Source organism: Scyliorhinus canicula, chromosome 19 (assembly GCF_902713615.1).
Source record: "Scyliorhinus canicula chromosome 19, sScyCan1.1, whole genome shotgun sequence".
In the NCBI taxonomy this organism is placed as follows: domain Eukaryota; kingdom Metazoa; phylum Chordata; class Chondrichthyes; order Carcharhiniformes; family Scyliorhinidae; genus Scyliorhinus; species Scyliorhinus canicula.
This window is the reverse complement of record NC_052164.1, coordinates 14,083,019-14,105,047: the sequence shown is the minus strand read 5'-3', so window position 1 is coordinate 14,105,047 and position 22,029 is coordinate 14,083,019. Positions and strand designations below refer to the sequence as shown.

Below are 22,029 nucleotides of genomic sequence, written 5' to 3'. Positions count from 1 at the left end.
ACACAATGGCTTCACAGCTCCAGGGTCCCAGGTTCGATTCAGGCTTGGGTCACTGTCTGTGCGGAGTCTGCACATCCTCCCCGTGTGTGCGTGGGTTTCCCCTGGGTGCTCCGGTTTCCTCCCACAGTCCAAAGATGTTCAGGTTAGGTGGATTGGCCATGATAAATTGCCCTTAGTGTCCAAAATTGCCCTTAGTGTTGGGTGGGGTTACTGGGTTATTGGGATAGGGGAGGTGTTGACCTTGGGTAGGGTGCTCTTTCCAAGAGCCGGTGCAGACTCGATGGGCCGAATGGCCTCCTTCTGCACTGTAAATTCTATGATGGATAGAGGATTGGTTAATTAATAGAAAGCAAAGGGTGGGGATCAATGGGTGTTTCTCTGGTTGGCAATCAGTAGCGAGTGGTGTCCCTCAGGGATCCGTGTTGGGCCCACAATTGTTCACAATTTACATAGATGATTTGGAGTTGGGGACCAAGGGCAATGTGTCCAAGTTTGCAGCCGACACTAAGATGAGTGGTAAAGCAAAAAGTGCAGAGAATACTGGAAGTCTGCAGAGGGATTTGGATAGGTTAAGTGAATGGGCTAGGGTCTGGCAGATGGAATACAATGTTGACAAATGTGAGGTTATCCATTTTGGTAGGAATAATAGCAAAAGGAATTATTATTTAAATGGCAAAATATTAAAACATGCTGCTGTGCAGAGAGACCTGGGTGTGCTCGTGCATGAGTTGCAAAAAGTTGGTTTACAGGTGCAACAGGTGATGAAGAAGGCAAATGGAATTTAGTCCTTCATTGCTAGAGGGATGGAGTTTAAGACTAGGGAGGTTATGCTGCAATTGTATAAGTGTTAGTGAGGCCACAACTGGAGTATTGTGTTCAGTTTTGGTCTCCTTACCTGAGAAAGGACGTACTTGCGCTGGAGGGTGTGCAGAGGAGATTCACAAGGTTAATCCCAGAGCTGAAGGGGTTGGATTATGAGGAGAGGTTGAGTAGACTGGGACTGTACTCGTTGGAATTTAGAAGAATGAGGGGTGATCTTATAGAAACATATAAAATTATGAAGGGAATAGATAGGATACATGTGGGCAGATTGTTTCCACTGGTGGGTGAAAGCAGAACTAGGGGGCATAACCTCAAAATAAGGGGAAGGAGATTTAGGACTGAGTTTAGGAGGAACTTCTTCACCCAAAGTGTTGTGAATCTATGGAATTTCTTGCCCATGGAAGCAATTGAGGCTCCTTCATTAAATGTTTTCAAGATAAAGATAGATAGTTTTTGGAAGAATAAAGGGATTAAGGAGTATGATGTTCAGGCCGGAAAGTGGAGCTGAGTCCACAAAAGATCAGCCAGGATCTCATTGACTGGTGGAGCAGGCTCGAGGGGCCAGATGGCCTACTGCTGCTCCTAATTCTTATGTTCCTATGTTCTTATGTCTTGGGAACGGAATTTGGCTATAAGTTTCTGCTCGGCAATTCTGCGTTGTCGCGCGTCCTGAAGGCCGCCGTGGAGAACGCTTACCCGGAGATCAGAGGCTGAATGCCCTTGACTGCTGAAGTGTTCCCCGACTGGAAGGGAACATTCCTGCCTGGCAATTGTCGCGTGATGTCCGCCAAGTTCAGCATACGTGAGCACGGCCTCAACCGGGACCTGGGATCATGTCGCATTACATTCATCCTCCACCATCTGGCCTGGGCTTGCGAAATCCTACCAACTGTCCTGGCTTGAGACAATTCACACCTCTTTAACCTGGGGTTACCCCTATCTCTGGATCTGTAAAGACTTAATTACCTGCAAATGCTCGTATTCTAAGCATTGTCTTGCATCTTTGAATTTGTCTATATATATGTTTCTGGAACCTACCTCTTCATTAACCTGAGGAAGGAGCAGTGCTCCGAAAGCTAGTGTTTGAAACAAACCTGTTCGACTTTAACCTGGTGTTGTAAGACTTCTTACTAAAGGGAAATAAGGAATTGAACAGGAAAGGCCCTTCCAGTAAATCCCAAGGTTTTGGAGAATTCTACTTTGAATAAGTTTGCTCTCTTTGTAGTAATTCAGTATCATTGCAGGGATACATGTTTGATTAGCAGCGTTTTGTCTCGCCGTCTCTGCCTGGGTCTCAACCCCCATGACCCAAAAGATATGCAGGGTAGGTGGATTGGCCACACTAAATTGCCCCTTAATTGGGAAAATTGTTTTGAAAATGATTCAATAGGGGCTGGTTTAGCACAGTGGGCTAACAGCTGGCTTGTAATGCAGAACAAGGCCAGCAGCGCGGGTTCAATCCCCGTAACGGCCTCCCCGAACAGGCACCTGAATGTGGCGACTAGGTGCTTTTCACAGTAACTTCATTGAAGCCTATTTGTGACAATTTATTATTTATTATTAGCAACATTTAAATCGATTAAACAAGTCACCATATGTCCACCCAGAAGCATATAAAAACTGCCTTGTATGATTGTCTTGTTCACTACCTCGGCGATCTCTCTTTGACCTCTAGATATTCTTCAGGGGGGTGTTCAAGTCCCCTCCATTTCATCTGCTTCTTTGGCTTTCTTATCCTAAAGGGGACAATTTGAGGCGAATGTGCTTGAATTATTTTTGCATGATTTTCTGCTGTGCGCTTTATTTCATGGGAAAATGTGACCGGATGCACTGACTTCCACACTCAAAATCTTGAAATACTCTCCGGTGTGTCACAGCAGTACTAATTTTTATTAAATTTGCTCTAAGATGATAGCCTCATCCTTTTACAACAGTTCTGCTTCTATTTCTGATTTAACTTCTTGTGTGTGGCACACAGCGTAAATAGGATATTGAGTATTCAGTATGATTATTTCACTATTTTGAACAATGTTTTAAACCGGTGTGAAGGGTTGGGTCAGTGAAGTTTTCCATAAAATAAACAGGGCTTTACAGTCCAGGAAGCACTTTATCTAATAAAGGCTGATGTGATTCTGCAGCTCACTTTCTCAAAGCCTTTGGGTTAATTGCTGTTCATTGTAATTTTCAAGTCTCAGATTGATGGATTTGTGTTAGTTAAGAGTATTAAGAGATATGGAGTACGTCAGTTAAAGAGAGTTGAGGTACAGATAAACCATACTGTAATTGAGTCTTAATGCTAGACAGACTCAAGGGGCTGAACGGACTACTCCTTGTCCAATGTTTACGATTTTTGACATGTAGAGTAGTTTGATTTTGAATTACTGAGTTTTGGATATTTGCCTCAAGGTTTTAGGCATATGTGCTGTATGTGCAAAAGGAAACAAGATAATATGAATTTGAGAAAAATAAATAACAGATTGAGATAAAATGAAGCAGGGTAAGCCTGGAGGGACAATTTAGCATGGCCAATCCAGCTAACCTGTACATCTTTGGACTATGGGAGGAGACCGGAGCATCTGGAGGAAACCTACATTGACACGGGGAGAACGTACAAATGCCACACTGTCACCCAAGACTGGAATGAACCCGGGTCCCTGGCTCTGTGAAGCAGCAGTGCTAACTACTGTGCCACCGTGCTGCCCAAGAAGGAGGCAGGTTAAAATCATAGATTCCCTACAGTGCAGAAAGAGGCCATTTGACCCATCAAATCTGCATCGACCCTTCAAAAGACCACCCTGCCTCGGCCCAATAACCTGCCCTATCCCTGTAACCCCACCTAACCTTTTGGACACTTTTTTTTAATAAATTTAGATTACCCAATAATTTTTTCCAATTAAGGGGCAATTTAGCGTGGCCAATCCACCTACTCTGCACATTTTTGGGTTGTGGGGGCGAAACCCACGCAGACACGGGGAGAATGTGCAAACTCCACACGGACAGTGACCCAGAGCCGGGATCGAACCTGGGACCTCAGCGCCGTGAGGCGGTTGTGCTAACCACTAGGCCACCGTGCTGCCCACCTTTTGGACACTTAAGGGCAATAAGTGTTCATCATTTCTTGACGACAGAAACATAAACATTAATTACTTTCAGATTCAGGAGTAATCGGAAATAGGTAGAGTTTTCATTTATGGCAGAATCAATAATTCCAGACCAAATTATTCCTGTTTTGGAGTGGGGGTTTTTTGCCCCCAAGTTTCTGCTCAAACTTATTGCAATGTTGCTAAAAATACAGTCAGTGTGAACCAGTATTACAATGGCAGCGTTTTAATATTTTTTTTTAAAACAGTTCCAGCTTAATATTTGGAGCCTCCTTAGGTAAACAAGTGGAATGAGCAGAAACTCCCAACGGTGATTTATTCAATGGGAGGGCAGGATTCTAGCATGATGGGCAGGATTCTAGCATGATGGGCAGGATTCTAGCAGGATGGGCAGGATTCTAGCAGGATGGGCAGGATTCTAGCAGGATGGGCAGGATTCTAGCAGGATGGGCAGGATTCTAGCAGGATGGGCAGGATTCTAGCAGGATGGGCAGGATTCTAGCATGATGGGCAGGATTCTAGCAGGATGGGCAGGATTCTAGCATGATGGGCAGGATTCTAGCAGGATGGGCAGGATTCTAGCAGGATGGGCAGGATTCTAGCAGGATGGGCAGGATTCTAGCATGATGGGCAGGATTCTAGCATGATGGGCAGGATTCTAGCAGGATGGGCAGGATTCTAGCAGGATGGGCAGGATTCTAGCAGGATGGGCAGGATTCTAGCAGGATGGGCAGGATTCTAGCAGGATGGGCAGGATTCTAGCATGATGGGCAGGATTCTAGCAGGATGGGCAGGATTCTAGCATGATGGGCAGGATTCTCCCTTCTGAATGTTGACGCTATCGTAAAAACTGGAGAGTTTAACGACAGTGTCATCAGGCCGCTAAGTGTAGCGATCCTCTGCCCTACGGCCAGCACGGCACTGGAGTGACCCACGCCGCTCCAGCTGCCGATACCAGCGTCAAATGGGCGCCACGGGTCTGCGCATGCGTACTGCGACCGGCGCAAATGTGTGTATACGCAGTAGCTTCCTTCTCTGCGCCAGCCCCGACGCAACATGGCGTACGTCTACAGGGGCCGGCACGGAGCAAAAAAGGCCCCCACCAGGAGAGGCTGGCCCGCCGATTCACAGGCCCCGATCGTGGGCCAGGCCATGGTGGAAGCCCCCCCCACCAGGCTCGGACCCCCCCCTCCCTCTCCACGAGGCCGCCCCCGACAGGATGGGTGCTGAGGTCCTGCTGGGTAAGACCAGATGTGAATGGCATCGGTGGGATTCGGGTTTGTTTGGCGGCCACTCAGCCCATCCTGGATGGGGAATCCCGAGCCACCAGCGCCAATGGCGCTGATTCTCCGGTGATCGGCGAATCGGCAGACCAGCATTGCGCCCAGCCCGGCGATTCTCCGACCTGGCGCGGGCTGAGAGAATGCCGCCCGATATTTTTTAAATCAATGCGAAAAATTGCCGAAACTCAAATTGGGAAGTCTAGGACAGTGACTTTACCCAGTAGGTTAATTAGCTAGCCTTTTCAGTCTAGGATGACAGCATGGGGTTCACAACTGCTGCTATTGATTTTGAGAGGAGTGGACTGGCCTGAGTTCCCAGCCCTGCCTATTAACCAGAGATCTCTGTTTGAAGTTCCTTAGGTTGATGCTAATGAGGAAAGGCTCAGGTCTCGCTATATGCGAATGATTTGCTCCTGTACATTTCGGACCCTCTGGAGGGGATGGGGGAGGTTCTGCGGATCCTGAGGGATTTTGGTAGTTTTTCAGGGTACAAACTGAACATGGGAAAGAGCGACTTGTTTGTGATCCAGGCCAAGGGGCAGGAGGAGAGACTGAAAGAGCTGCCGCTCAGGATGGTAGAGAAAAGTTTCGTGACCTGGGTATACAGGTGGCCAGGAAATGGGATGCCCGATGCCCTGCACAGGCTCAACCTGACCTGGTTGGTGGAGCAAATGGAAGGGGAATTTAAAAGGTGGGACATGCTCCCGCTGTCACTGGCAGGGAGGGTGCAGACCATGAAAATGACTGTCCTCCCCAGATGTTGTTTTGTCTTTCAGTGCCTCCCCATCATCATCCCTAAGGCCTTTTTTAAGCGGGTGAGTAGGATCATTACGGGCTTTGTGTGGGCGAATAAGACCCCGTGAGTCAGGAGATCGCTGTTGGAGCGCGGTCGGCGGGGGGGGGGGGGGGGGGGGGGGGGGTTGTTGGCACTGCCGAACCTTTGCAACTACTACTGGGCGGCCAATATAACTATGTGTAGGAAGTGGGCGATTTGGGGGGGGGGGGGGGGGGGGGAGTGCAGGCGGTGTGGGAGCAGCTGGAGGCGGCGTTGTGTAAAGGTACTAGTCTGGGAGCTTTGATAACGGCTCCTTTGCCGTTCTCGCTGATCTTAATAAAAATACTTTAAAAGAAAGAGGAAAGGCTCGGGCTCAGTTGTGAAGTCCATGTGGTTAAAACACAGCTGAAATGCATTGTTGAGGCTCACAGTAGACCAACATAACTTGGCTGAGATGCTGGGCAGTGTCTGATGCCCAATGCACTTGTATTATGTTGAAACCAAATTGAAGAAATGTTAGAAGAAGCAAGAAAATCAGTGGGGGAAAACATTATCAAATCCTTGGTCACAATCGTCCACAAACGTTTTACGTTATTCTGCTGGCCTATTTGTGCAGTCTTCTCACCTGTTTCTAGTTCAGTGCTGTGCAGGAGCTGCTGAATTCTGGATTTGTCACCGACAGCCTTCCCCCTCCCACCACTTCGCACTCTACTATCAAGCTACCTGTGAATGCTACATCAGCACTCGTAGCTCACCTAAATCATGCATTAAAGGCCCAGTTAGGAAAATGGCTCGGGGCTCCCACTAGTACAATCAGGTGGCTAATGTTATTGTTCCGCTCAGCGTCCACACACCAGATGAAAGTCTGTTCAAGAGATTCAACCACATTATGTGGGACTAAAGTCACATGTATGCCAGACTGGGTAGTAGACGGCCTCATCCCTAAAGACCTTTAGTAAACCAGGTATTTTATTTTACCTGTAGTACAGTATCTTTTATGGTCATTTTATTTGGTACCAGGCTGCAAATTCCTCACTTCTTAAGTTCAAATTCATAACTTGTCACGGTTCAAACTCAGGATTCATGGGTTTCTCGTCCAGTACCACAACTCATAAATTTCTGAAGTATAAGTGTGATACATTTAAACAGAAGAAGTAGACCTGCATTGATGTGACTTGGGTTTTGTAGCTGAGCCAGATCTACTGACCTCCATGTGCCAAACTTAGACCGGAGTAGGAAGTAATAGCTGCCGTGGGAGAACTGGTCATCAATGCACGTTGCGCTAGTGGACCACCATTGCGTAACAGAATGGTGCAACACTGCAATGCTGCTCCGATGGCTGCAACCAATTGCGAGAGATCAAATTCTTGCAGCACCCTATTGGTACATTGTCTTCAGGCAGAAGTCCTGTCTCACGTGGAGGATGATAATCCTGTTCCTAGTTTTATCCTTGACTTTACATATCTTGCATTGCGGAAAACTGCTTTTTGGAGCGAGGATGCAAAAAGTCTTATGTAGGAAAATACGCTATTGCTATTAAATGTGGTGTTTACATACTCCTATTAATTACCATGCCCCTGAGACTAATTTAATGTGAATTAAATGTAGTGATTTTTTTTCCCATAGCAGTTGGCGCAGTTACTGTGAATGTTCAAGCTCACTGATTTCTTCAAAATTTCCATTAATATTTGATCCTCTTTCCTAGTTGTAACCAATTAAAATTACAGGTATAAGGGCAATTGTGTAATTTGTGTATTCATTAAACTTTGTAGCTATGTTATTGGATCAGCAGCCATGCAGAATGTTTCTTTTGCTATTACTATTCACATTAACATTGTTTCATCTGCTCTAAAGCAGCAGGGGTAATAGTTATTGCATCATCTAGGCTCAGCGAGTGGTTCATTAGATTTCATCTTGGTGGATTTAAGGTCTTGGTGTGAATGCTGCTGGGTATTTTTGTGCTGGTAATTTAAGCATGCAGTCGTCTTCCAGCAACAAACAACGTGCTATCGATGTAAAGAAGGCAAAACCTGCCCCACTGTTGAGCCTCCAGGGTCAAATCATGAACGTGGGGGGGTGTGTGAACAAAATATTGGGTTCCATCATATTAATCCCTTAATGGGGCAGCACGGTGGCGCAGTGGGTTAGCCCTCACGACGCCGAGGTCCCAGGTTCGATCCCGGTTCTGCGTCACTGTCCGTGTGGAGTTTGCACATTCTCCCCGTGTTTGCGTGGGTTCCGCCCCCACAACCCAAAGATGTGCTGGTTAGGTGGATTGGCCACGCTAAATTGCCCCTGAATTGGAAAAACTGAATTGGGTACTCTCAATTTAAAAAAAAATATTAACCCCCTAATGAGTCCAACGGTAACTTGGGATGAATGCAGGAATCATAGAATAGAATCTCTAGAGTGCAGAAGGAGGGCACTCAGCCCATCAAGTCTGTACCTAGGCCCACACTCCGATCCTATCCCCGTAATCTCTTTTGGACATTAAAGGGCAATTTAGCATGGGCAATCCACCTAACCTTCGCATCTTTGGACTGTGGGAGAAAACAGGAGCTTCCGGAGGAAACCCACGCACACACAGGGGGACAGTGCAAACTCCACACAGTCACCCGAGGCGCTGTGCTGTGAGGCAGCGGTGCTCGCCACTGTGCCACACAGTGAGTGTGTCAAGCGGATTAGTTAACAGGGGCTTGGAACTTGTTGGTAATGAAAGATTTGAAGAATTTTTAGAGATGGTAGGGCTCCACTTGAGAACCGAGTGCTCTGGCATCCTCATAAAGGTGCAGATTGTCTTTTCCCATATTATGGTTTCCTGAGGCTATGCAGCACTAATAGTGAGGAAAAACAAAAGCAAAATACGGTGGATGCTGGGAATCTGAAATAGAAATGCGAGAAAAACCCGGGTGGTCCGGCAGCATCTGTGGAGAAAGAAACAGTCAATGCTTCAAGTTGATGATCATTTATTGGAACTTTGTGATTTCCAAAACAACAAATGCCAAAACGTTCATTGATGAAATTCCTGCAATTGAATATTTTTGTTGAAATGAATGGTCAGAAAAGTCAGACCTTTACTGTAAAATGAATTTCATGTCCAGCATTTTTTTCCAACCTTCCCCCTTCTAGTGAGGGTGACTCTTGTTGGAGATGCGGCTCCATGAGTGCCACAACCTCCTGGCATGAACATACAAACAATGACGGGCAGTCTATCTCATAACTGCGATTCCTTATGCTTCACAATATAAACATACTCCACCCCACCTGCACACCATGGAATTACTTGGGTGAGGAGAAAATCCAGGCCAATCAGGGAAAACAAATCTTGAAAATTCATATCCCACACCCTTAGCTGATTATAACAGTCCAAGGAGGCCTCTCCGTCCCTGACTAATAGAGTCATAGATGTTTGCAGCATGGAAACAGGCCCTTCAGCCCAGCTTGCCCATGCTTGTCTGTAGTGACCTTTTCTATGAGGTGATCTTCACCCCAACCAGAAACAGGTTTGTCGGAATTGAGCAAGTCAGCATTTGTGGCAGCAGGGTGGCTCAGTGGTTAGCACTGCTGCCTCAGGCGCTGAGGTCCCAGGTTCGATCCGGGCTCTGGGTCACTGTCTGTGTGGAGTTTGCACATTCTCCCCTTGTCTGCTTGGGTCTGACCCCTGCAACCCTGCAGGATGGGTGGATTGGCCATGCTAAATTGCCCATAATTGGGAAAAATTAAATTAATTGGGTACTCTAAATTTTAAAAATGCATTAATTGCAGGAGCTGGCAGCCTGTTGGCCGTTTCACTCAACTGGCAATTCTTCATTTATAAGTGCCAACAAGCCGTTTGAAAGTGGGGGCATCGCAAATTAATGTCACCCTAACTGTGTCCACGTATAAATACACAGGGAAACTCAACCTGTCCATAGCCGGACAAAACCTGGCTGCAATTCATTGCACCCAAATTTCCTCCAGAGTTAGACAATAAAACCTCTGCATAATAATCCATGCCTCTGGGGGTTCATAAGGCATGCTGTTTACAACATGGAGTTGCCTTCAGAGATAGATCCGCAATATAAATGGAGTATCAAAGTGATGTGAGACAGGTTTAGTGGATGTTAGTTTAGAGTACAAAAGGAGCCTCACATTTGGCAGTAATTAACAGTAAACAAGAACATTTTGGCATGTTTTCACTATAGCTGATCTGCATTAAAATCAGCCGCATTTTATCTAAGAGAAAGCAGATATTTCCAGGGCTGGTATGTTTATCAGCTGCAACATTCACTGACCTGCCTGTATTACTGTTGAACTGAAATTAACTTCAAAGGCATGAGATGTATGAGGATTTAAACACTGCATTTGTCTGAAACAGTGAAATTAGAATGCTATTCGGAAGGAAGTAGCTGTTGCACGTGCTAGTTGCTGGATGTGCCATATCAGCAGTTTAATAGCATGCTGAGGCTAATGAAAAAGATTTTGCGGAGTTGCTTGTTATGTGGAAAATGCCTGTATGCTACTGATGTTCAGTTCAATGTTTTGACTGATGTCGCTCTGCTCTGCTAGAGGGGAGCGGATTTGTGAAATGCAGCGACTTACTCTGTATAAAACATCTGATTCCCATCAACCAGCTCTGGCACAAATGACATCCATTAGTAAGCAAGATAATGAAAATCTGGCCACCTGATTAGTTTGCAAGTAGTCATTAATCCCCAGTGGAGTCCATCATTTGTAAGATGCAACTTGCTTCAAACTGTTAATGTGTAACATTTGGAATTACCTATTAATGGTTATGCAGAGCAAAGTGATTTTATCCATCTCCCTGTCTGCTAGGCCATTTCAGAACTAAGAAAGACAATTTTTTTGTCTGCTCGAACTCATTTGCCTATTACCAACCATCAACACAAGAACATAGAAATTAGGAGTAGAAGTTGGCCATTTGAACCAACTCTGGCACTCGATAAGATCTGCTTGTGACCTCAACTGCAGTTTCCTGTCTGACCCTCATAATCCTTGATAATCAATTACCTATCTAACTCTGCCTTGAATAAGTGGAAGGACACAGCCTTGATTGCTTTCTGGGAAGGTGAGTTCCACAGACTAAAGACCCTCTGAGAGAGAAGAAAAGTATCCTAATGAAATCTGCCATGAACCAGCGCAGTACGATTCAATACATGAAAAATGGTTTGAAACAATATTCCTCGATATATTTAAGAGTAGCAACTTGATTCAGGTTGATTAATACAGTTAAAAATAGGTTAATCAGGGCGGCATGGTTGCGCAGTGGTTAGCGCAGCTGCCGCATGGTGCCGAGGACCCGGGTTCGATCCCGGCCCTGGGTCACTGTCCGTGTGGAGCTTCCCCATTCTCCCAGCGCCTGCGTGGGTCTTGTGGTGATCGTAGATTGACTAGATGCAATACAACTGAGCAAACACTAGCCCAGAACCCAAAGATGTACACAGTAGGTGGATTGGCCACACTAAATTGCCCCTTAAAAAAAATGAGTTCTTCGCAAAGAGTAGACAAAGAGTAGAACAGGCGCCGGAATGTGGCGACTAGGGGCTTTTCACAGTAACTTCATTTGAAGCCTACTCATGACAATAAGCGATTTTCATTTTCATTCATTTTCATTTCATTTTAATCCTTGTCAATCCAATTTTACCAAGGACCCAATTTTACAACAGGCTCTCTGCTCGTTAGATTGTGCTACAGTAGTTTGTTTCTTGGGAATTTTCTTTTTTATATCACATTCAAAACATTTTAAAATGTGCCTCTTAGTGTCCAAGTGCCTAAAAGAACCAGCTTGATTTTGAGAGCCTCCTTGAAGTTCTGCAAATGTACAGTGTTGTTGCAATTGTATAGGGTGTTGGTGAGACCACATCTGGAGTATTGTGTCCAGTGTTGATCTCCTTATTTGAGGAAGGATGTGGTGGAATTGGAGGCAGTTCAGCAGCGATTCACCAGATTGATTCCAGGGATGAAAGGATTGACATATGAGGAGTGATTAAACAGTTTGGGCTTATATTCACTGGAGTTCAGAAGGATGAGAGGGGATCTGATTGAGGTATATAAAATACAAAAAGGGATTGACAAAGTAAACGTAGATCAAATGTTTCCGCTTTTAGGGCAATCTAGAATGAGAGGTTACAGATATAGGTAGAGAGGGGGTAGATTTAGAACTGAGATGAGGAGGAATTACTTCTCGTAGTGGATGGTGAATTTGGGGAACTCGCTGCCCCAAAGTGCAGTGGAATCGGAGTCATTAAATGGTTTCAAGAAGGAGATAGATAGATTTCTGGGGCGGGGGGGGGGGGGGGGGGGGATGGGTTAAAAGGATATGGGGAACAGGTAGGGAGCTGAATTTGAGACAGGAAGAGATCAGCTATGATCTGATTGAATGGCAGAGTAGCCTCGAAGGGCTGAATTGCTTACTTCTCCTAATTCCTATGTTCCTTTGTTACATAATTAGTGGAAGATTGCACTAGTGATTAATGTACCTTGGGACGTGTCTAATTTCTGACACAAATGTGTTTTCAACTAGCACAAAATATCAAGGAAACTCAATTTGTATTTAGAATTCCACAGTGGGCTACTCCAATTAGTGAGCAGCACGGTAGCACAAGTGGATAGCATTGTGGATTCGCAGTGCCAGGGTCCCAGGTTCAATTCCCCGCTGGGTCACTGTCTGTGCGGAGTCTGCACGTTCTCCCCATGTCTGCGTGGGTTTCCTCCGGGTGCTCCGGTTTCCTCCCACAGTCCAAAGACGTGCAGGTTAGGTGGATTGGCCATGATAATTTGCCCTTAGTGACCAAAGAAAGGTGAGGAGGGGTTATTGGGTTAAGGGGATAGGGTGGAAGTGGGCTTAAGTGGGTCGGTGCCGTCTCAATGGGCCGAATAGCCTCCTTTGCACTGTATGTTCTTTCTATGTTCTAATTGTGGGCAAATTGCGCCAAAGGAAACCAGTGGTACAGAGCCGGATCTCTGTCCCATGATTACAGTCACAGTGCCATTATTTTCACTCTCCAAGTTGCAGAAAAGTAAATATTTTTTTATATTTGATTCTTTTGACGAAAGCTCGCTGTTGAAACCCCGCTGAAAATCCCTTCTGTAACATGGTGTGCAATCTCTGCTGGGGGGAGGAGTGGTGGTAGCAGATGGAGATGGTAGTTGGGAAAGAGCCTCTGCTGCCACTAGTATAGCACAGTTAGAATGATGATGCTCTCTTAACTCCAGAGGGAAATCTAGTCTGTTCACATTCCTGTCACCAAATTTACTTGGATCTTTGCACATTTATACCTTTGCTCAGGAATAGAGAAGTTATATTTCTCGCAAATAAGGACAGCAATGTTTTCCCAATAGCCAAGTAAATAAAGGCTTTGGCTGATGTACTTCTAGAGGATACCAGGACTCGCCCTTAATCTGAGGCAGTTAGAATGATCACAGTTCCCTTGCTAAATAACAGAATTGATGCAAAGCAAGTATGTCTCCTCTTGATTGTGTTTATTTGACAGGATCACTCTTAAATTATGATACTTCCCACTGAATAATGAAGCTACACTGACTGCCTGGGCTCATGTGAAGATTAACCATTTGGAGGACAGGCAGTGCCCTGGGACCAATTCCAGCAAGTTGGTGCCTTCAAGAGAGGGAATGAAAAGGGTGGAAAATTAAGGAAAGATAAATGATAGGAGAAAAAAGTGGATTTGTCAGAGCTCGGGTCCAGCATTTCTCCATGGAGTTAGTTCTTGATTTGGGCTACAGCTGACAATGACCAATATTGATCCGAGACAAATGTTGACAAATGTGAGGTTATCCATTTTGGTAGGAATAATAGCAAACGGGATTATTATTTAAATGATAAAATATTAAAACATACCGCTGTGCAGAGAGACCTGGGTGTGCTAGTTGTGCGACTTTTTGCATGAGTCGCAAAAAGTTTGTTTGCGTGCAACAGGTGATTAAGAAGGCAAATGGAGTTTTGTCCTTCATTGCTAGAGGGATGGAGTGTAAGACTAGGGAGGATATGTTGCAATTGTTTTTTTTAATAAATTTAGAGTACCCAATTCATTTTTTCCAATTAAGGGGCAATTTAGCGTGGCCAAGGGCAGCACGGTGGCCTAGTGGTTAGCACAACCGCCTCACGGCGCTGAGGTCCCAGGTTCGATCCCGGCTCTGGGTCACTGTCCGTGTGGAGTTTGCACATTCTCCCCATGTCTGCGTGGGTTTCGCCCCCACAATCCAAAAATGTGCAGAGTAGGTGGATTGGCCACTCTAAATTGCCCCTTAATAGAAAAAATAATTGGGTAATCTAAATTTAAAAAAAAAAAAAATTTAGCGTGGCCAATCCACCTAACCTGCACATCTTTGGGTTGTGGGGGTGAAACCCACGCAAACACGGGGAGAATGTGAAAATTCCACACGGACAGTGACCCAGAGCCGGGATCGAACCTGGGACCTCGGCGCCGTGAGACTGCAGTGCTATCACTGCGCCACCGTGCTGCCCCATATGTTGCAATTGTATAAGGTGTTAGTGAGGCCACACCTGGAGTATTGTGTTCAGTTTTGGTCTCCTTACCTGAGAAAGGACGTACTGGCACTGGAAGGTGTGCAGAGGAGATTTACTTGGTTAATCCCAGAGTTGACGGGGTTGGATTATGAGAAGAGGTTGAGTAGGCTGGGACTGTACTCGTTGGAATTTAGAAAGATGCGGGTGGATTTCTTAAAAAAACATATAAAATTATGAAGGGAACAGATAGAATAGACGCGGGCAGGTTGTTTCCACTGGTGAGTGAAAGCAGAACTAGGGGGCATAGCCTCAAAATAAGGGGAAGTAGATTTAGGACTGAGTTTAGGAGGAACTTCTTCACCCAAAGGGTTGTGAATCTATGGAATTCCTTGCCCAGTGAAGCAGTTGAGGCTCCTTCATTAAATGTTTTCAAGTTAAAGATAGATAGTTTTTTGAAGAATAAAGGGATTATGGGTTATGGTGTTCGGGCCGGAAAGTGGAGCTGGGTCCACAAAAGATCAGCCAGGATCTCATTGAATGGCGGTGCAGGCTCGAGGGGCCAGATGGCCTACTCCTGCTCCTAGTTCTTATGTTCTTAAGAGACCAAATGTGTCCGAACATGAAGAAAAAGGGATCAGTGGACAAATCATTCAAAGCTATTTGCATACAGATCTCGGGAAAGGAATATATAGAGGTGAGAGAAATGATCAGGTGAGTAGCCTTTTGCTGAGGCAACAATGAGGAAGATTTATTTTGCACAGTCAGATAGAAGAAAAAAGCAAGCTAACTCGCAGTTTATCAGTTACTGAAGGGGCAAGTAAGATAAATGAATAAAAATAGAATTTTAAGTTATTATAAAAACATTGAATATGCAGCAGTAATCGTGTTTGGAATAAGGAAATGATTTTACGGTATTTTGCTGCAATTCAGACATGAAGAAAAAACAAGCTGGATTTATTTCAATGTCAATTCAGTCGCACCTGAGAAAATAGTTGAAGGCTTGGAAGGGATTGAGACACAGTTTTGGGCAGCACGGTGGCGCAGTGGGTTAGCATTGTAGCCTCACGGCGCAGAGGTCCCAGGTTCGATCCCGGCTCTGGGTCACTGTCCGTGTGGAGTTTGCATATTCTCCCCGTGTTTGCGTGGGTTTCACCTCCACAACTCAAAAATGTGCAAGCTAGGTGAATTGGCCATGCTAATTGGCCCCCTAATTGGAAAAAAATAATTGGGTACTAAATTTATATTAAGAAAAAGAGAGACACAGTTTTAACTAAGATGCTATAAAGATCAACTGAAGACATCTTGATAGAATAGCTCTTGGCACTATATGTCGAAGCAAATCAGCAGGTCACCTGTCTATTTACTTTAAAGAAATTACCATTTTCCTTTTTTTTACCCCTGCGCTGACTTTTACTGGGACATAGTTCCACAAATTTCCCTACAGTGCCTCACCCAAGAAACTGATCTTCATGTGTGAGCATGGGGGAGCACGGTAGCATTGTGGATCGCATAATTGCTTCACAGCTCCAGGGTCCCAGGTTCGATTCCAGCTTGGGTCACTGTCTGTGCGGAGTCTGCACATCCTCCCCGTGTGTGCGTAGGTTTCCTCCGGGCGCTCTGGTTTCCTCCCACAGTCCAAAGATGTGCGGGTTAGGTGGATTGGCCATGATAAATTGCCCGTAGTGTCCTAAAAAGTAAGGTTAAGGGGGGGTTGTTGGGTTACGGGTATAGGGTGGATACGTGGGTTTGAGTAGGGTGATCATTGTTCGGCACAACATCGAGGGCCGAAGGGCCTGTTCTGTGCTGTACTGTTCTATATTACGATCTCGACCAGACAGTTTGTTTTAATTTGTAAAACTGTGAAGAAAGAATACGTTGCTCCAGAAGTGATTTCACTCACAAGTAATATGGTATATTGAATCAAACTATATGACAAAATAAAGCTTACATTTACCAATTAAACAATGCTTAACTAGGGCGGCATGTGGCACAGTGCACATACTCCCCCTGTCTTTGTGGGTTTTACCCCCCAACCCAAAGATTAAAAAAAAAATTTAGAGTACCCAATTATTTTTTCCAATTAAGGGACAATTTAGCGTGGCCAAACCATCTATCCTGCACATCTTTGGGTTGTGGTGGTGAATCCCATGCAGACACGGGGAGAATGTGCAAACTCCACACGGACAGTGACCCAGGGCCGGGATTCGAACCCGGGTCCTCAGCGCCCGTAGGCAGCAATGCTAACCACTGTGCTGTCCACCCCCAACCCAAAGATGTTCAGGTTAGGCAGATTGGCCATGCAAAATTGTCCCTTAATTGGAAAAAATAATTGGGTGCTCCAAATTAAAATACATTAGTAAACAATGCTAAAAATAAAATGAAATACTCTAACTCCTAACTGCTACCTTTGTTATCTCCAGTCAAGCAAACCTCATCACAGATCAAAACCCACTTTTAAATAAAGTTAGCAAACACAGGATTACTTTCCAGCCCCTGGATAAAGAATTCCTTTAAAACTCCCATAACAGCCTCCCTGAACAGGTGCCGGAATGTGGTGACTAGGGGCTTTTCACAGTAACTTCATTTGAAGCCTACTCGTGACAATAAGCGATTTTCATTTCATTTCATTTCAGAGAGAGAGATCCTGGCTGGAATTCACTATTTGGGAGACTAAGACCTGGATTTTACAATTTTGAGGTTATGTCCGGAGGAAGTGTCTAGTTTACAATTGAAAAGTCGGCGGCGCCCCCACACTGATGCTCCGCCTGGTGGGGGGGGCTAGCCGCCCCTCAAAGCCCGGGCATTACCTGAAGATACGGATGGAGAATTGCCAGGTCCGTGGCTGCGCATGCACACAGCGACGACCTGCGGCGGCTGCCCCGTACAACATGGCACCGGCCGCGTGTGGACCCGACCTGCCAGATAGTGCCCCCCGTAACCTCCCTAGGGCCACCCCCTACCAATCCTCCCATCCCTTGCCGAAGTCTCTCCGGCCAGCGGCTCCACCCCCCCCCCCCCCCCCCCCCCCCACCGACTGCGTCGGCACTGGACACAGTCCGCAGCCGCCATGCGAGGTCTCCAGAAACTGTGAGCACATGCGACCGACGTCTTCAGGAAGTCGGCCCATGGGTGGCGGAGCATTGGGGGAGGGTCTCAGATAAATGGGCCAACACTCTGCCAGTGCGAATCAAGCACAATTCCTTGCCCTGTGGCGTTGTATCCGCTGGGGCCGGAGTTAGTGTCAAAGAGCCTGACAGCTGGAGCTGTGTTCAAGCACTCCACCTACAATACACTCTCACTGCAGCCACAAAGATGTCTCACAGAAGACCTGCCCTCTGAGTTCAGGATTCCAAGGTGGGCCCAGAGCTCCGTGCCAGTGAGGAGGGGAGGGACGCCCTCTTCCCAGGGTAGGCAACAGACTTGAGCCTGCCCTCCTGAACAGCGCCTGGGAGGTGGTGGCTGAGGCAGTCGGTGCAGCCAGCCTCACCAAGACAACAGCTTGTGATCCTGAGGGGTAGGAGCTCACTGGTGAGGCCCTGGCTCTGAGATGGGGCAGAGAACCAGGGAGAGTTCTAAAGGCCAAATGGTGCAGGTGTTGGGGTGAGCTCTGTTGATTCCCTCTTCCTCTGCAGTGGGGCTGTGCTTCTGAGGAGTGCCAACACCTGGTGGACCGGTGATTGAACTTGGCCCTTGATGAAACATCTGGAGTATAAGGGTGTCCAGAGGGGCGGGCTGGGTAGGCCCCCAGAGTATGCAAAGGTGGCACTCAGCACTGTGGGCAGCCCGGACTGTATGTAGCACCAGAGGAGTGTATTTAAAACATATACTGTAGCAACAGCAGTCCCGAGGACAATACACCGAGTTCGCAGACTTGTATCAAGTCATTCCCCCGCTACTGCCCCCAGCCAGGGCAGCCATCCCATAGAAAGGCCAATAATCGTTAAGGCCTTTTGTGAGTTTTGTTTAATCTTCCTACACCCCTTCCACAGCTATGGCGCCCAGGCCCCACTTGTGAATACCCTGACTAATTTGCGTCTGCGAGACTTCCGCCTCAGAAGGGTGGAGCATTACGGAGGGGTGATGCTTGAAGTGTCCCAGCCGTTAATGATATTAAACCACTGTGGTTTGTAGCAAATGGGTTACTTTTGAAATTTTTGCCAGTTTAGTTTAGAGGCACATGCAGCACCAAGGTTCCACAAATAGCAATGAGATGAACATAGAACATACAATGCAGAAGGAGGCCATTCAGCCCATCGAGTCGGCACTGACCCACTTAGCCCTCACTTCCACCCTATCCCCGTAACCCAATAACCTCCTTTTTAAAAAAAAATTTAGTGTACCCAATTCTTTTTCCAATTAAGGGGCAATTTAGTGTGGCCAATCCACCTACCCTGCACATCTTTGGGTTGCGGGGGTGAAACCCATGCAGACACGGGGAGAATGTGCAAACTCCACACGGACAGTGACCCAGAGCTGGGATCGAACCCGGGACCTCAGCGCCGTGAGGCAGTAGTGCTAACCACTGCGCCACCATGCCGCCCCAATAACCTCTCCTAACCTTTTTGGACACTAAGGGCAATTTATCATGGCCAATCCACTTAACTTGCATGTCTTTGGACTGTGGGAAGAAACCGGAGCACCCGGAGGAAGCCCACGCAGACACGGGGAGAACGTGCAAATTCCACACAGACAGTGACCCAGCGGGGAATCCAACCTGGGACCTTGTTTTTGGGAACATCTGTTTTTAATGTTGGTTGAGGGGAAAAACTCCCAGCTCTTCTTTGAAAAAGTATCATGTAATCTTTTCTGTCCACCTGAATAGGCAGCTGACCCTCAGATCAACATCTCAAAGTGGGCAGTCCCTCAACCCTGCACTGCAATGTCAGCCCAGACCTCCTGGAGTTGCACTTAAACCGCACAAGCTTCTGACTTCAGGGTGAGAATGTTGTCATTTGAGTCAAGTTGGCTTTGGGAAAGCTTAATTGCAAACAATATTTGAAAAGGAAGAGTAGTACTTTCCTCCATTGATGGGGACTCGCTCTGGTAGTGCCCCATAGCGGCAAAGTGCCAAATAAAGGACAGGTGTTTAACCTCTGGCCCAAGAGCATTTTTGACAGAGGCAAAATCCTGAAACTCCCAGCACTCTGGGAATACCTGAACTACACAGGTCGCAGTTTTCGAGATGGCAGCTCACCATCACTTCTAGTGTAATTAAGGATGAGCAATAAATGCTGGCGTTGCTGATGACACTCGTATCAGCACATAATTTCCTCTTTGAGTTGGGTTGCATTATTGAACGTACTTTACAAATATGATAATGTATGCTGTTGTAAGTTTATTGATTGTTTATCTGGGAATAGCTGGTAGAGGTTGTTCAAAAATACCATGAAGGATAGGCAGCACGGTGGCACAGTGGTTAGCACTGCTGCCTCATGGCGCCAAGGTCCCAGGTTCGATCCCGGCTCAGGGTCGCTGTCTGTGTGGAGTTTGCACATTCTCCACGTGTCTGCGTGGGTCTCACCCCCACAACCCAAAGATGTGCAGGTTAGGTGGATCGACCACGCTAAATTGCACCTTAATTGGAGAAAAAATAATTGGGTACTCTAAATTTATAAAAAGAAAATACCGTGAAGTAATGCAGTATTGATAATGTTATGTGTATTTTAATGACATTATTTGCAGTTGAAACTAAAAATTCCGTGGCACTTTATTGGAATTTCGGATACCTGTCAGGTGCAGTAATGGCACGTTTATGGCTTTGGACTGATAGTTTGTATCAGTAATTATTCAACCTTGATGTGTCATATTGCTGTCTTAAGGCCATATGTTCTTTCCGCCTTGTCAATTTTGACCATGATGCTAAGACACTTGTATTGCAGTTCTGCCATATCTTTGGTGGAAATGTGCAGAAATGACCAGGAACGTTTCTGGCAACCAGGTATGCCAGATTCCAGCTGTGGTGCTCAATTTCCTGGATGGCATTGTAAGTATTAGACTCCCCAGCTGCCCTTATAAAGCCATGCCCCATCCTCGCAGAATCTTGGTGTACTAGTGGTCCAATCGTATGCCAAGTGAGAGGAGAGTAGAGATTGGCCCCACTGGGGTGATGAGATCAGTTTGGAATTGTGACTGGGGCTGCTAAGAATTATATTTTTCATCATTTTTTGTAAACTCTTATTTTTGTGATTGGCCATTCTTCATTCATCGGGCAGCATGGTAGCATTGTGGATAGCACAATTGCTTCACAGCTCCAGGGTCCCAGGTTCGATTCCGGCTTGGGTCACTGTCTGTGTCGTCTACGCATCATCCCTGTGTGTGCGTGGGTTTGGGTTTCCTCCGGGTGCTCCGGTTTCCTCCCACAGTCCAAAGATGTGCAGGTTAGGTGGATTGGCCATGATAAATTGCCCATAGTGTCCAAAATTGCCCTTAGTGTTGGGTGGGGTTACTGGGTTATGGGGATAGGGTGGGGTTGTGGGCTTGGGTAGGGTGCTCTTTCCTAGAGCCGGTGCAGACTCGATGGGCCGAATGGCCTCCTTCTGCACTGTAAATTCTATGATATATTTGCAATCCTAGCCAGTCTGAGTTGCCATGCTATTGTTCCTAAGTGTTAACGTCAAGTCTAGTTTATGCGCAAAATTATTCTTTAATGGAAGGTGGGAGAATGCCTGTGTTTTTCTGAGGGTATTGGTTGTGAAACAATTAAAGGCATGAAGGTTTATAAGGTCTTTAATTAATAGAACATCTACCAAACTGATGGAAAGTCCTGCTTTGAAATATGTTAATTTGAAGGCCGCAATTGTCTTCAAGAGGCATAACAGGCAGGGTGTTGTTTTTTTTGTTAATGAAGAATTTCAGACCTTTTACTGGTTTGCTAAGAGATTTGCCAAGGGAGCCTGTGGACTCTTTATTTGTCTGTCAAACACTATATGGGGAACCACTTCATTCCAATGCTCAGCCTCCTCAGGTAGCTGAGCCAGGCTTGGGATCTTCCACTATGAGAGATGTTTGTCTTCACCCATATCCTGCCATTCCTATGATAACCATTAATGTGCATCTGGATTTTCTTATTCTTGACTATTTTTTCTCCATATCTCTTAAAAATTGTGTTCTGGGGTACAGTTGGAGGTGCTGCAGCTTTTCTCCGTAACTTCACCCAAATAGCCGGATATGGTGAATCCTCATGTCAGGAAACTAATTGGTGGATGAAATATCTCGACCAAGCCTGACCCTGCTGTCACCAAACATAGAAAGACATGGTGTTCCAACAGAGGCTGTTCATCAGAATGACAATCTGGGCTAATTCGCATTACTTTAAACTTGGGATGCTAAGGCCAATTGTAGCATTCCTAGAAAAGATCGAGTTGCTAGGATGACTTTATGGTGACTTTCACAACCACTAGAAGTACTTTTGAAGTGTAGCAACTGTGGTAAAATAGGAAGCACAGCAGTCAATTTGCTCCTAAAAACAGCAATGTTACTTTGACTGAATAATCTGTTTTTGTAATATTGTTTGAGGAATAAATATTGACCAGGTCACCAAACACAACTCCTGCTCTTCTT

General features: G+C 46.0%; 1 protein-coding gene across 13 annotated transcripts in view; it reads left to right on the top strand.

The window, feature by feature from the left end:
- raraa (retinoic acid receptor, alpha a) overlaps positions 1–22,029 on the top strand; it is a 656,519-nt gene that overhangs the window by 268,724 nt on the left and 365,766 nt on the right. For 3 of the 13 annotated variants that reach the window (XM_038778949.1, XM_038778948.1, XM_038778946.1), the window contains one exon: positions 19,292–19,405. The exons of the other annotated variants lie outside the window; for them this stretch is intronic. The gene's annotated coding sequence lies outside the window, so the exon portion shown is untranslated. The remainder of the gene's footprint in view (positions 1–19,291; positions 19,406–22,029) is intronic. 13 annotated transcript variants of the gene reach the window in all.